Here is a 13,918-nt window from a genome sequence, read left to right on the forward strand (position 1 = left end):
CACACACACACACACACACACACACACACACACACACACACACACGAGAGAGAGAGAGAGAGAGGAGAGAGACTTTTTAAAAAAAGATCTCTTTCCCAATGCAGCAAAGAACCCAGCAAAGAGGCCCCTGGTTTCAGTGTGTGTGCAAGGGGTGTGGGGGGAGAAGAAAGAGGGGGAGGGAAGAGTGCCGAATGGATATTAAGATTGTTTGCAGCACAAAGAAAACACAGTTTTAAAAGAGAAAAAAGAAAACCATGCAGCTGATGATGGTAAAAGAAGAGCAGCTCATTAAGCACAAGGCAAAGAGGGGCAAAAATGAAGGCAAGAGGCAGTGGGAAAAGTTCACCGATGTACGAGGATAAAAATAACAAAACCCATAACAAGGCCCCACAAGTGAACAACAACAACAAAACACCACCTCGTGGGTCCCCCCTTGCACACTCTTGTCTATTTCGGTTTTGAAAGAAACAGGAACCAAGCAGCTTTGAAAAAGAAGAAAATTGAAAGAAAGAAAGAAAGAAAAAAAAACCTTATCTCTTCACCTGACCCTCCTCCTCAGACCCAGACCTAAGGGAGAGCTCCACCGTCCGCAACGCAAAACTGTGGCTCCCTCTCCCGCTCGGCTCGCAGCCCCCCGAGCTCCCGCTCCATCCCTGAAGCGCGGCCGCGGAGGGCCGGGGCCGGCGGGCGGGCGGGCGGCGCGGCGCCCACACCCCCGACCCAGCCGCAGCGCGCACGGTCCATTGTAAACAAGCCCGGGGGACGGAACCCCTCGGCAGCGGCGCCACAGCTGCAGCCCCGGTGTCAGGAGTGAGACCCCCGCACAGCCACACTCGGCTCGCACACACGGACACACACACACGCACGGACACACGCGTTCACACGCGTTCACACGCATCCACACGCTCCCACACACATGTAGAGACCGAAGAATATTCACCTTGGCTGTGGATTATTGTGGTGTTGTTGGTGGGTGATGGAGATGGTGGTGGTGGGGAGGAGGAGGAGGAAGAGGAGGAGGAGGAGGAGAGGAGTAGTTGTTGTTGATGGGTAACAGTCGCCAGGACTACGGTGACTATGGCGCTTGATTCACAAGGCAACGGTTGCTATAACTCACAAAAGAGAGAGAGAGGGAGAGAGAGAGGGAGCGAGAGGGAGAGGGAGACACTCACACGGGGAGGGGTGGGGGAGGGAAGAGGGGAGGAGGCGGGCCCGGCTAGCGGCCGGAAGGGGCGGGCTCAGTACCGTGACTGACAGCCCCCGAACCGGGTTGGGCTGGGCGCGAGGCCGGGGTTCCGGGGAAGGGTTCCGAAGGGACGCGCTAAGTTTGGCAGGGGCTGAGGTCACCCCAGGGTCCCCTCGGGGGTACGGTACTACACGCCCTGGCGAGGCTGGCGGAGGAATTGAGGGCCGTGGTGCGAGGTATACTTTCTGTGAAACGAGAGCTGCCAGTCGCAGCAACCAGCTCAGTGCCCAAAAGCCTCAGAGCCGGGAGAAGGTAACAGCTAACCCACGAGAGGGGGTGTCGAGGGCGATTCCAGACACCTTGTCTAAACGACGAGCTACAGCAGAGGAAGAATCCACTTTGAAGAGTGGCTCCGCCCCCGGCAGAAACGTCATTTCCGGGGCGGGGCGGGCGGAGGGTCCCGGATGTGCCGCCGCTCTCTTTTTTTTCTTTTTTCCTTTTCCCCTTGCCCGTGCCCCCCACCCGCCCCGTTTCTGAGGCGCCGGCGGTGTTCCCCGTCGTAGTCGTCTGCGGGCTTCTAGCATGTCGAGACGCTTCGTGGCGGCGGGGAATGGACGGTCCGCGCCGCCTTTGCGCTCCTGCTTTCCGCGTCCCGGCCCGCTCCCGCCTCCTGAGGCCGCGATTCGGAGGCGGGCGGGCGGGCGGCGGGGTGTGAGCGTGCTGCCTCCGCCGCCATCTTAGAGCAGGCGAGCGCGGGGCGCGTATGGGCAGCGCGCAGGCCTCCCGCGGTCCCGCCGCGGCGTGGCGCGCACCGGGAAGGTCCGAGCTTGTTCGGCCCTCACTCCGGAGCGAAGAGGCGAAGTCCTGACTCCCTATCTACAGGGCGGGGAGTAAGCGCTACTAAGGAGCAAGAAATCGCCCTCTCCGGGGACTCGAAAACGCATGGCGGCCCCCCTCCGGGAAAGGCGTTGGGAGGTGGGGTAACTTACACCTGCCTGACATAGCACCCAGTTAGTTCCTAGTTCCTGTCATCCTCAGCCCTCGCGTGAAGTGCTCGTCCCTATTAAAAGTTGACGAAACCAGGATGTGAGCTCACCCCCGTGTCCTGTTACTTGCCTCGTCCTGGTCCCCGGTTACCTAACAACCTGCTGTATCTGAGGGTCTTGCTGCTTCCGGGTGTATTGAGATAGACGAATGGGTTAACATTGGTGATGGATGTTGTTAGCACGCAACTGGCTATCTCGAACACCCGTTGGTATCGAATAGCCTCTAATGCCTCACGGTTCAAACATACTCGTCCAGTTCTCTGCAGACTGGAGTCCTGCAGGAACATGCCCCCAGGCCCTGTCAATATCCCAAACCAACACACGCAGCTAAGCTGCTTATCTGGGACAATAACTTGGATATTAGAGCATTAGGAAATCAGTTCTCCTCTTGAGGCTTAATTTTTGCACCTGCAAAATAGGGGTTTGGGGCTTGCTGAAATAAGAATAGCCACCGTTCCTGAGGTCTTTTACTGCCCCAGACATTGTGCTTAGTGTTTTACGTACATTATCTCATTTAATCCTCACGACACCACTATTAGATACATAATACTCTCATTTTGGAGAAGGCACAGAGTCTTAAACGTCAGTCGTTTTATTTTACGGCTCTGTATCATGGAGTATTAGAGGGGTATTTTAGGAACCAGCTAGTTAAACAATAGATTCAAGAAAGCAATGTGGCCTTTGGTAATCTCATAATGAGTTATAGAGGTTCTTATAATAATGTGTTACAATGTAATAGTGAACAGTGTGGAGCACAGTGCTAAAACGTAAAGGTTTCATGGCGCACCATGGTAGTAGGCCCTTCCAGACCGAGACAGATGACAGTGTGGTGACCAACAGCAGTTAAAACTCTTCAGATTTAGAATAATAGTTTCCACATACACATGGGAAATAAAGTATGCATTCCAGCTGTCTAAAAACTGGTAGTCATTATGAATAGTCACTTAATTACATTTACAGATAAAGTCCTCTATTCCTGTAATGGTGTGCGGGGCTGTTTGCTCACACTACACAGCTCTGAATAGCTTTGCTTTTTTAGTTCTATTGTCTGTTATAGTTTGCCCATCCCTTCCCTCACTGTCAGCTGTTGCTTCTTACTGCTGTTAGTGAGCATAGTTCTATTATCCTCCCCACCCTTTTAATTTACTGCTTATAATCTGCAGGCCAGAAAACCACACAATGAAAAGCTGTATCTCAAGAGTCCTTTGAGGAACTCTCCTTTAGAAAAAGTGTGTGACCTTTGTGCGGGGACACTGTAACATCGGTTTGAAGCTGCTTAGAGACATTTTTTTTTTACCTACGTCCTCATTTGGCCTTTTTCTGAGTTAGTTATAAATAATTATTTTAAATGAGTTCTTTAAAAGTTAGGATTTAGAATATTTCTCCCTGTTTTAGGATAATTGATAGTATTCTAATCATAGTGAGGTTACTATAATATGAATTTTTCAATGTTACCTTCACACCGAATCAAATAACCAAGCTACCAATTCAAGCTGTAGATTTGGAAACACGATTATATATGCATGTTTTGTGTTATAACTAGTTAGGAAAGGTCCCAGAAATCCCTTTGCCTATAGTCATTTTTGATAGGATCTCCGTTGTGGTCATTTACAGTTGCATCTTCACATGTGTTGTACATATATTTCAGAAATAAATTATTTGTTAAGTCACAGAAAAGACCCAGCAGTGTGTCTAACATTTTATCACCTGTTACAGTGATAACACACTGGACTCAAAAAGTGCCTAACCAAAAAATATCTTACATTGCTTGACAAATTCAATAAACTGCCAGTGCAGTTATTATTTGTCCAGTATCTAAAATGGGCCAGACATAGTTCCTGTCTGTAAAATGCTCACAGTCAATATCTGTGAATTTAAAATGCTATGTCCTTTGAACTTGGATTGTTTTTGCTCTCAGCTTGGAATGAATGGCAGAGACATCGATTAACACATTTGTATCTGAACCACTTGAAAAATAGGAAGCCCTGATTATGTGTGGATTATATACTTTATAAATTACTTCAGTACATTCTCAAGGGTAAATTTCCTCTTCAATATTATCTATTAGGTTATTTCCTCCTATTGATATCTACAGCATAATCAAGAACTAATACATTACTTTAACAATGCTTATAAAAGGAAAAGCTGAATACAGAAAGATAAAATACTGTTACGTGATAGGTTTACTTCCAAAAAATTGTATGTATGAGAGTTTTAAAAATTAATGAATTGGGACATCCCTGGTGGCGCAGTGGTTAAGAATCCGCCTGCCAGTGCAAGGGACACGGGTTCAAGCCCTGGTCCGGGAAGATCCTACATGCCACGGAGCAACTAAGCCTGTGCACCACAACTACTGAACCTGCGCTCTAGAGCCTGTGAGCCACAACTGCTGAAGCCCACGCACCTAGAGCCCGTGCTCCGCAACAAGAGAAGCCACCGCAATGAGAAGCCTGCACACCGCAACGAAGAGTAACCCCCGCTCGTCTCAACTAGAGAAAACCTGTGCACAGCAAGGAAGACCCAATGCAGCCTAAATAAATAAATAAATAAATTTATTTTTTAAAATATAATGAATTGGTCTGCGGCAGCTTACCACTGAATTTGTGGTGAATCCTTTTATAAAGCAGAAATCACTCCTGTTTAAAATTTTTTCACTTGATTATAATATCTGATTTTCTTCAATTGAGAGACACCTAGAGTCTTAGTTCTCCTATGGAAATGAATTGTTTCAGTTCAGCCAATATTTATTGAATATGATACGTATAGCACTGGGAGATTAGACTACTGGATTACTAGCTGCCTTTACTATCAATAGATCTGTAGTTCTGTGGCTATATGATAATAATCAATAATAATAGAGGGTGATAGAGGCCAAGGTAATTCAAAACTACATAATTTGCCACTATTCTCTGGAGCACTCCTAACTCTACCCATTCCCACCCAAAGTACATTTTGGTTTTGAAAATATTGCGTTATTTTTTTTTCTGGTAGATTTATCTTTCTAATTGTGTTTTCTTTAAGTAATACAAACCAACTGTTTACTCAGCAGTCCTGAGAGATGTCTATCCTTATATATAACCTGGAATTAAATTTTTACCCCAGCAATGAAAGATGATAATAGAATCATAAGTAGACTATCTTTTCTTAAGATCAAAATATCTTTTGATATACACATGCAGCTTTTTCACTTCAATTAATGCAGAATCTCAATACAGTATTTGCAGCATTAAAATCAAATAATTGGGAACAACCCAAATAGCTATCAGTAGGAAGATGGAAGCACAAATTGTGATACATTCATGCAATGGAATACTATTAGACAATTAAAAGGAACTGACTAATGATACACATGGATGCATCTCAAAAACGTTATGTTCAGCAAAAGAAGCCAGGTACAAAGAGTATATACTGTATGAATCCATTTATGTAAAGTCCAAAACAGAAAAAACTAAACTGTATTTAGTGTTTCCCTATGATGCCTGGGGCAATTAGGTGGGATTTAATGGAAAGGTGCTTGAAGGAACTATCTAGGGTGATGGAAATGTTCTGCACTGTCCAACTTGGTAGCCACTAGCTAAAAATTAAAATCTAATTGTAAATTAATTAAAATTAAATGAAATTTATAATTCAGGTCTGTAGTCACAGTAGTTACATTAAGTGCTCCGTAGCCACATGCAGCTAGTGGCCACCAAATGGGACAGTGCAGATTTAGACCATTTCTATTATTGCAGAAGTTCTACTAGAAAGTGCTGTTCTAGATCTTGTTTTAGGTAGTAAAGTGTATTACGGTTGTCAAAATCGTAATACAATGCACATTATATCTATGCGTTATATGTCAATAATACTTGTCCCCAAGCCCCAGAAAACACTAATAGAAGTATTTATTGCTGTATTACATACCTAATTAACCACTTTTTCCTTAATATTTTTATTCAACACTACAGAGAAAAGGACAAATAATAGGTAGTAAAATTATCCTTGGCAAATTTTCAAAAATGTAATATGTGTGACTGAACGGTAGATAATGTTGGTTTGCTGCTCACAGAAATGAGTTCTGCCACTTTATAATCTTTAATACAATTAGAAACCAAAGGAATTGCTTTTGAAGGCTTAAAGTCAAGTCTAGATGATTAAAGAGAATTTTTTTCTATTTCCCTATTGAAATTGCAGTAGCTTAAACATAGTGGAGATCATATAACCTTCTGAGGTAACATTAGGAGTACTTCAGAGATTTTGGTACTAACTCTATGACCAAGTTGAGAAAATCATCTAAACTCTCTAGGTACCAGTAAAGACTCGGGGCTTTTGGAGGTGGAAGGAAATGTTTGTAAATGGATTAAAAGACTTGAATGATCTCAATTCTAAATTCTAATTTTCATGGATTTTCAGAAATGGCCACACCAGGTGAATTGATTCAAAATGCTAAACATATATGTTCATGGAATACCTTTGTGAAATTAGGAAATAATTTTGGTGGAGTAAATACTGTAAAGTTAATGATATTTCTACTAGCGTTTATTAAGAATTTTGTGAACCCCAGTAGATTTTTTACAAGATACAGAACATGAACTGAGTTAGAGATTAATTTTTATAACTTAGCTGCAATTAATGTCAGTATTAGTAATATATTACTATTATATATAATATATATTACTAAAGGAAAAGTATTTCATTTTTATCAATTATTATCAAAAATTATTTATCAGAAATGCTTTTATTGATCCAAAGTCTTTAACTGCCAAAGAAATTCTTAAGTTGGCCCTCTCTCTCCCTTTACTTTTTTCTTTTTTTTTTCCTCCCTTTAATGTAATATACAGTATGGGGGAAAAAAATCTCCGAAGTTCCGGTAGGGCCATTATTCCTATGCTAAGTGTACTAAAAGTACCTTTCCACTGGAATATGTCATACATCTCACCCTCCCCACCCCCAGCATCACAGTATATTACACAGCCTACATTTAAATTGTTTTTGAATACTTATGTCAGCTGTTAAAGCATATGACCACATTTTTTCACCCTTATATTTTATTTTACTAAGCCACTAAAACATAAAAAATAAAGATCACTGAATCAAATTACATGAATTTGTCTCCTTTGATGGCTTTCTGTTTGTTTGTTTTGAAAAGAGGGAATTTATGTGCATGGAATATTTTTCCAAAATTTTTGTTTTGTTTTGCTTACTAACATTTTTATTTTGAGGGCCAAGGACTACAAAAAATACACATTGTATTTTGTACACATTGTATAGCGAAACATTTACCACACTTGCTTCCAAACACTGTTTGAAATTTTACTTAGTACTTTCTTCCATAAAAGAAATTAAGGTCACTTTTAAGACTTCCGTAGATCTGGCCTAATGTGAAAGCACTGATTACAGCTTGGTTTTGAAGTTCTCCAGTTCCACATCATATCAAACGTCTTAAAATGTACCCATATATCACACAAAATATACATAACTAAGTATTGAGTTTATAAATAGCACATTGTTAAATTTTTTAGACATCTGATTAAGTATTTGTTCACTTTGATTTGCAGCTTTCTCTTCATAATTTCAAGTCAACTTTTTTTTTCAGATCCCTAACATTTTCAGAGGACCTTGAGGAAAGTCCTGAACATAGTGCTCAATGAATAAAAGGTCCTAAAATATAGTAGGAAAACAGAATTTAACACAATTTGACTTCGTTTGTTTTTCCTTCTTCCTATGGGGGTGGGAGTTTTAATTAACCAGAAAAACATAGAAATACACTGAGATAAAATCACAGTGAACCATGGGTACTAGTTCACAAAGATCAGAAAACACTAACATAATCAAGAAATAGAAAAATTATTTTCTAAGATGATGACTTAAGTGCGCTTGAACTCAGTACCCTAATTTGGCACTACAATCTTTACCTCATTATAAAATTACATATTATAAAAAAATAAAGACAATTGGATTTACATTACAGGGATACCCTATTTGTAGCTTCAAATTTGTGGTACATTAATTATAGAGTTCTTATTAAATGTGATATCATCCTTCACCCAGAAGAAATAACCCTTAAAGAAAGAATACTAATTTGTGTTGAAGATTAATGAAAGACAAGAAACGTTAATGTGAATAATTTAAAAAGATATGTAAAAGTCTCTGACAAGGAATTTTTCATAGGGTTAAACTTGCCTATTTTTTAAAGTGAATATTTTTTAAGATTAAATTCTTGCTCAAATCAAATCAAAAAGATAAAAAGTAAAATTACATAAAATAACCTTGTCATTTTCTTTCAAGTCAGCACTGATTCAGTGACCCAACACTGTAATACAAAGCACTATGTTTCTAATACAAAAGCCAGAAAATATATCCGCTTCTAAGGAATCAGCTACAGAGATGGCAGAACTGAATGATGTGTAAATAAATGAATCTAAAATGGAGCTTTATTTGAGTAGGCATTCTCACTACTGAGAGTAAACTAAGGAAGTAGCCAATATAAGTTAGAGTAATTCTTATAAGAATATTTTTTTAACTTAGTTGTCTAATCAAATCATTACTAATTATTAGTATCTCTTGAAAAATCCATATTACTATTGGTTGGCCAAAAAGTTCATTCAGGTTTTCATAAGACGTTATGGAAAAACCTGGACGAACTTTTTGGCCAACCCAATATATTTGGGAATCATCTCTGGAAAAGAAATATCCTAAAAGTTTATTGTAAACTTCAAAAGGTATAATGCTTACCTGTCAGAAACAGGTAAGGTAGGCTGAAAACTGTAACACTTTTGGAAAGGAAGCTGACAGGAACCTTACTTAAATGTCCACAAACAATCAATCTGGTGTCAACTATAATGAAGCAGTATAAAGATGAAAGAAGGAGAAAATGTAACCAGAAAGTATAATCAACTGAGATGTTGTTGTACAACTAGGTATTGTTTTGTGGGGTGCTTTGCTTTGCTTCTCCTTTTATTTGCACAGAATGAACCAACAAAAAACCATGAGGAAAGTAGTAGTCTTTGAAGTAAAATATAGCCAAGATTTGGATTAAGGCTTTAACTAGAAATAGTGAGATGATGTATTCTAGAAACTAGTAGAAAGGAAATATTGACAATAGTTGAAAATTACTGAGCATGTCTAATTTTGTAAATCAACTATACCTCAATAAGTTTAATATTAAATCTGGAAAATCTAAAATTGCATTGATAACAAATAACTTGATAAAATAATTAAAAGCATAAATGCAGAAAGGTAAAAAAGAAAATTACTAGGGATGAAACATACCCAATTCCCAGGTATTTATTTAGGACCTGCTATATATATTACAGTAGTTACTATGGGCACTTTGGGTGTTGGGGGCGGGGCGGACAAGGAAGAGAAGAAGACAAGTTCTTCCCTGTGCTAGATATCTTCTATGTGTTTCTCCAGACTCAGTCACTCTCTACTCTTCTTCACTCTCCTTTCTAGATGGCTGACCTTCCTGGACCACATGATTGCATTCCCATGCTTTCTGGTAGCTAGTTGGTTTCCATCAATGGGCAGCACTGGCAGGAGATTGGAGGCAGGAAGGGAGGAGAATGGGGTCAGGGTACTTATTACCCTTTTCCCTCCCTGCAAAGGTGCTTCAAGATGCACCTGCATCCCTTCACTAAAGATTCTGATAAAGGCTCTTTCCCCTCTCATCCTAGGGTTTCCAGGTCGTAGTAGCTCCACTCTTCCTTAGGTTAAGGAACCATCCTTTTTGATTCGCAACACCCACATCATAGTAAATGGGCCTTTTGTACTTTCTTTTTTTAAAATGTTTTCTTGGTGGCACTGCGTGGCATGTGGGATCTTAGTTCCCCGAACAGGGTTTGAACCTGCACCTCTTGCATTGGAAGCACAGAGTCTTAGCCACTGGACCACCAGGGAAGTCCTGGCCTTTCGTACTTTAAATCACCTCAAACTGCTTTCTTTGTAGTCTGTCATCTGTTTCTTGTTGGGACATTGATGATGCCAAATAAGATGACAGACTGTGTATTACTTTGCTTGGGCTGCCATAACAATGCCCCTCAGATTGGGTGGCTTAAACTACAAAAATTTGTTTTCTTGAATTCGAGGCTAGAAGTTCAAGATCAAGGTGTTGGTAGAGTTGGTTTTTTCTGAGGCTTCTCTGTTTGGCTTGCAGATGGTCATCTCCCTGTGTCTTCACAAGGTCTTTCAAATGTGTGTGTTTATGTCTTAATCTTGTCTTTTTAAAAGGACACCAACCAGTCATATTGGATTAGGGCCAACCCTAATGAACTAGTTTTAGCTAAATTACCTCTTTAAAGAGCCTATGTCCCAAAACAGTCACATCCTGAGGTACTGGGAGTTAGAACTTCAACATATGAATTTGGCAGGGGGGACACAATTTAGTCCATAACAGACTAGTTGAGACAGAAAAACACAGAATAAGTTAGGAAATAATATCTCAAGATTATGACTACAAATTTTCCTCAACTTAACGATGGGGTTACACCCCAATAAACCTGTTGTAATTCGAAAATGCAGTTAGTAGACTGAACATCATAGCTCAGTCTAGCCTACCCTAAACATGCTCAGGACACATAGCCTACATTTTGGCAAAATCATCTAACACAAAGCCTATTTTATAATGAAGTGTTAAATATCTCATGTAATTTTTTGAATACTGCACTAAAAGTGAAAAAAGAGAATGGTTGTATGTGTATAGGATGGTCATAAGTGTATTAGCTGTTTACCCTGGTGATCCCGTGGCTGACTGGGAGCTGCATTTGCTGCTCAGCACTACAAGAGACTATAGCAGTACTGCTTATCACTAGCCTGGGGAAAAGATAAGAATTCAAAATACGGTTTCTTTTGAACGGGCATCACTTTTGCATCATCATAAAGTCAAACCATCTCACGTCAGGGACCGTCTGTATAGTATGAATTTAAGACAAGGATAGTATTACAGTTACCCTGAGCAGAACATTAGAAAGGGGAGAAGAGATTTTTTTAAACGAGCACAGTTTTACAAATGTGCAAATCTCAGTGGCGGATTAAAGTGGAAAGGCATGTACAAAAGAAATCACATGAGTTAGAAAGAACTACCTGGTCTGGAGACCGAACTGGGAGATCTTTTGGTAACCAGGTAACAATAATAACTAATATTTATGGCGCACTCTGACAGAGATTAGTGGTTATTTTCCTCTATGATAACAGAATTACTCCTGTTCTTGCCGGACCTTTTCCGCAAAATGACCTTTGCAGACTTCCTTTTCGGGTCTCACTTGAAGCTAGATGGAGAATTGTGACTAAGCTTTGGTCACTGGGTTATATACAGGAATGTTCATAGGGTCACGTCTAAGAGATCTTCCTTAAGTGGCACCTTACTTGGGTCCTTTGCCCCTTTATCCTTTCATCCCCTTCTCCCTCCTGCTGCTTAGAACAAGGATGCCACAAACTGAGACCAAGACAAACACATGGGGCAGCAGAATAGGAGACTAACTCCCCTAGTGATTGTGAGGTTACTCTCCTGCCCAGCACCCTCTATGTTTACATGAGAAAAGAAACAACCATCGTGTTTTGTCTTACAGCTGAAACAAGTCCTAATTAATACAAGCATTTTCTACGTGCTAGGTATTCTTCCCAGTTTTTTTTACCTAATCCTGTAGCAATTCTATATGTAGGTGCTATTATTATCTTCCGTAGGGAAACAGACATAGAGAGATTAAATACTTTTCCCTAAACAACCCACCAAGTAGAGTGTAGGATTTAAACCAGACTAAGAGAACGTGACTCCAGACTGTGCCCTCTTAATCACTATGTCGAGCCAAATCATCCCCTGTATGGGGAATAGGGTTGTTTTTGAAAGCTACAGCCTAAAGAAGAAAATCTCACTTGAATTTGGAACAGTGTTACGCAGTCTATCAAGGGAGGGAAAGCAAATGAAATGAAAAACATTGGTGAAGTTTTCTACATGCCTATAATCTTATTTTCATTGTTTATTTTAGCCTAAAAATTGCTACAGTTTTGGTTACTCACAATGTGTCTCTTTCTAAACTTAATTTTTAAAAATGTTACTTTCAGAGCCTCTTGTGAAGTTCTATAAATCTACAATGCATTTGCTTCCTAGTTATCTGGCTGTGATCAGCCCCATAGGGCAAGAAGGTATTTTAGATGTATGCCACAAAGGGGCTTCCTCTTGGTCATATTCTGCCAGAGTCCTTCTCAGAACGCCAGCTGGGTTAATCTTTGGTGCAGTCCAGGGGCAACTTCTGCACTTAATTGTCAGATTTCTCTTGAGAAAGAGTCAGCTCTCAGTCAGGAGTCAATCCTTATGGCGACAGTCTCTGTTGTACTCCCTTTAGCAGCAGGAGAGCTTTAAGAGTGTTACCGGGCTTTGTTAACCCCTCTCTGAGAAACTGAAGAAAAAAGGATTTTAAGGGCATCTTGATTTTTTTTTTTTTTTTTTAATGTTTGGAAAGAGGAAAAACTGGACCAGTGGATATTGTTCTATTCCCTTCCCATCTGGCTACATAAAAGGCTTCAGAAAGGCCATTGGATCTACTTAGAGGATGTTAATGCACAATAATTCTGCAAAGAAATAAGGCATAAATAAGGAATCCATTTATCCACTTGCAGTAAGAAGTTCTGAAGGCAGAACACAGAAGGCAAAGGACCTCTAATGTCTCTCACACAATTTGCTTTCAGGCTATTAATAGTACTGATCCTAAAGAAAAGCTTTATTGGGATGGGATTTTGAAATGAATCTACCCCTATACCTACTGTGGTTTTTAATTTCTACTCCTTGTAACCAATTTTTCCAGCCAACAAAGACATTTGAAAAGTATATTTATAATCAGTATTATGCCATCTTGGGGTAGAAATATATGTATATTCCTTTTAAAATTTATTTATTTATTTTTGGCTGCATCGGGTCTTAGTTGTGGCACGCGGGATCTTTCGTTGCAGTGCGTGGGCTTCTCTCTAGTTGTGGTGCACAGGCTCCAGAGCGTGCAGACTCAGTACCTGCAGCACGGGGGCTCTCTTGTTGTGGCTCGCGGGCTCAGTAGTTGCAGAGCAAGGGCTTAGTTGCCCGACGGCATGTGGGATCTTAGTTCCCCAACCAGGGATCAAACTGGCGTCCCTGCATTGCAAGATGGTTTCTTAACCACTGGACCACTGGGGAAGTATGTTTCTCTTTAAGAACAGCTTTATTGAGGTATAACTCACATAGAGGAAAATTCACCCATATTAAGCGTACAATTAGAAAAGTTTAAGCAACGTATGCAGTCATTTGATCATCACCACAATCAAGCCACTGAACCCTTCTATCAACATAATTCTTCTGTCAACAAAAAATTCCCTTGTGGCTCTTCATAGTCAATCCTCTCTCCCCTCAGTCCACCGCCACCCCTGACTCCAGGAAAACTCTGATCTGCCCTAACTATATTTTTCCCTTTACTAGAATGTCATATAAATGGAAAATACAATGTTAAAAAAGCTGGGGGGGTGGTGGTTCTGGCTTCTTTTACTTGGCAGGATATTTTTAAGATTCATCCATATTAATGTGTATATCAGTTAATTCATTTATTTTTATTGCTGAGTAGTTTTCCTTTGAATGGATATACTACAATTTGTTTCCAACTTTTTTTGTTATTATAAATAATGCCGCTATGACCATTTGTATATAAGTGCTCTTGCAGACAGACGATTTCATTTTACTTCAGTAGATACC

At 40.5% G+C, this 13,918-nt stretch overlaps 1 protein-coding gene across 3 annotated transcripts in view; it reads right to left on the reverse strand.

Annotated features, from left to right (window-relative positions):
• RFX3 (regulatory factor X3) overlaps nucleotides 1-1,347 on the reverse strand; it is a 290,506-nt gene extending 289,159 nt beyond the window's left edge. For 2 of the 3 annotated variants that reach the window (XM_027105786.1, XM_027105787.1), the window contains exon 1: nucleotides 941-1,347. The gene's annotated coding sequence lies outside the window, so the exon portion shown is untranslated. The remainder of the gene's footprint in view (nucleotides 1-940) is intronic. The other variant, XM_027105785.1, reaches the window with a different exon arrangement.
• Nucleotides 1,348-13,918: the final 12,571 nt, after the last annotated feature.

The sequence above is a fragment of the Aethalodelphis obliquidens genome, unplaced genomic scaffold (assembly GCF_003676395.1).
Source record: "Aethalodelphis obliquidens isolate GAN/ISIS:26980383/991018 unplaced genomic scaffold, ASM367639v1 scaffold7, whole genome shotgun sequence".
NCBI classification, from domain to species: Eukaryota; Metazoa; Chordata; class Mammalia; order Artiodactyla; family Delphinidae; genus Aethalodelphis; species Aethalodelphis obliquidens.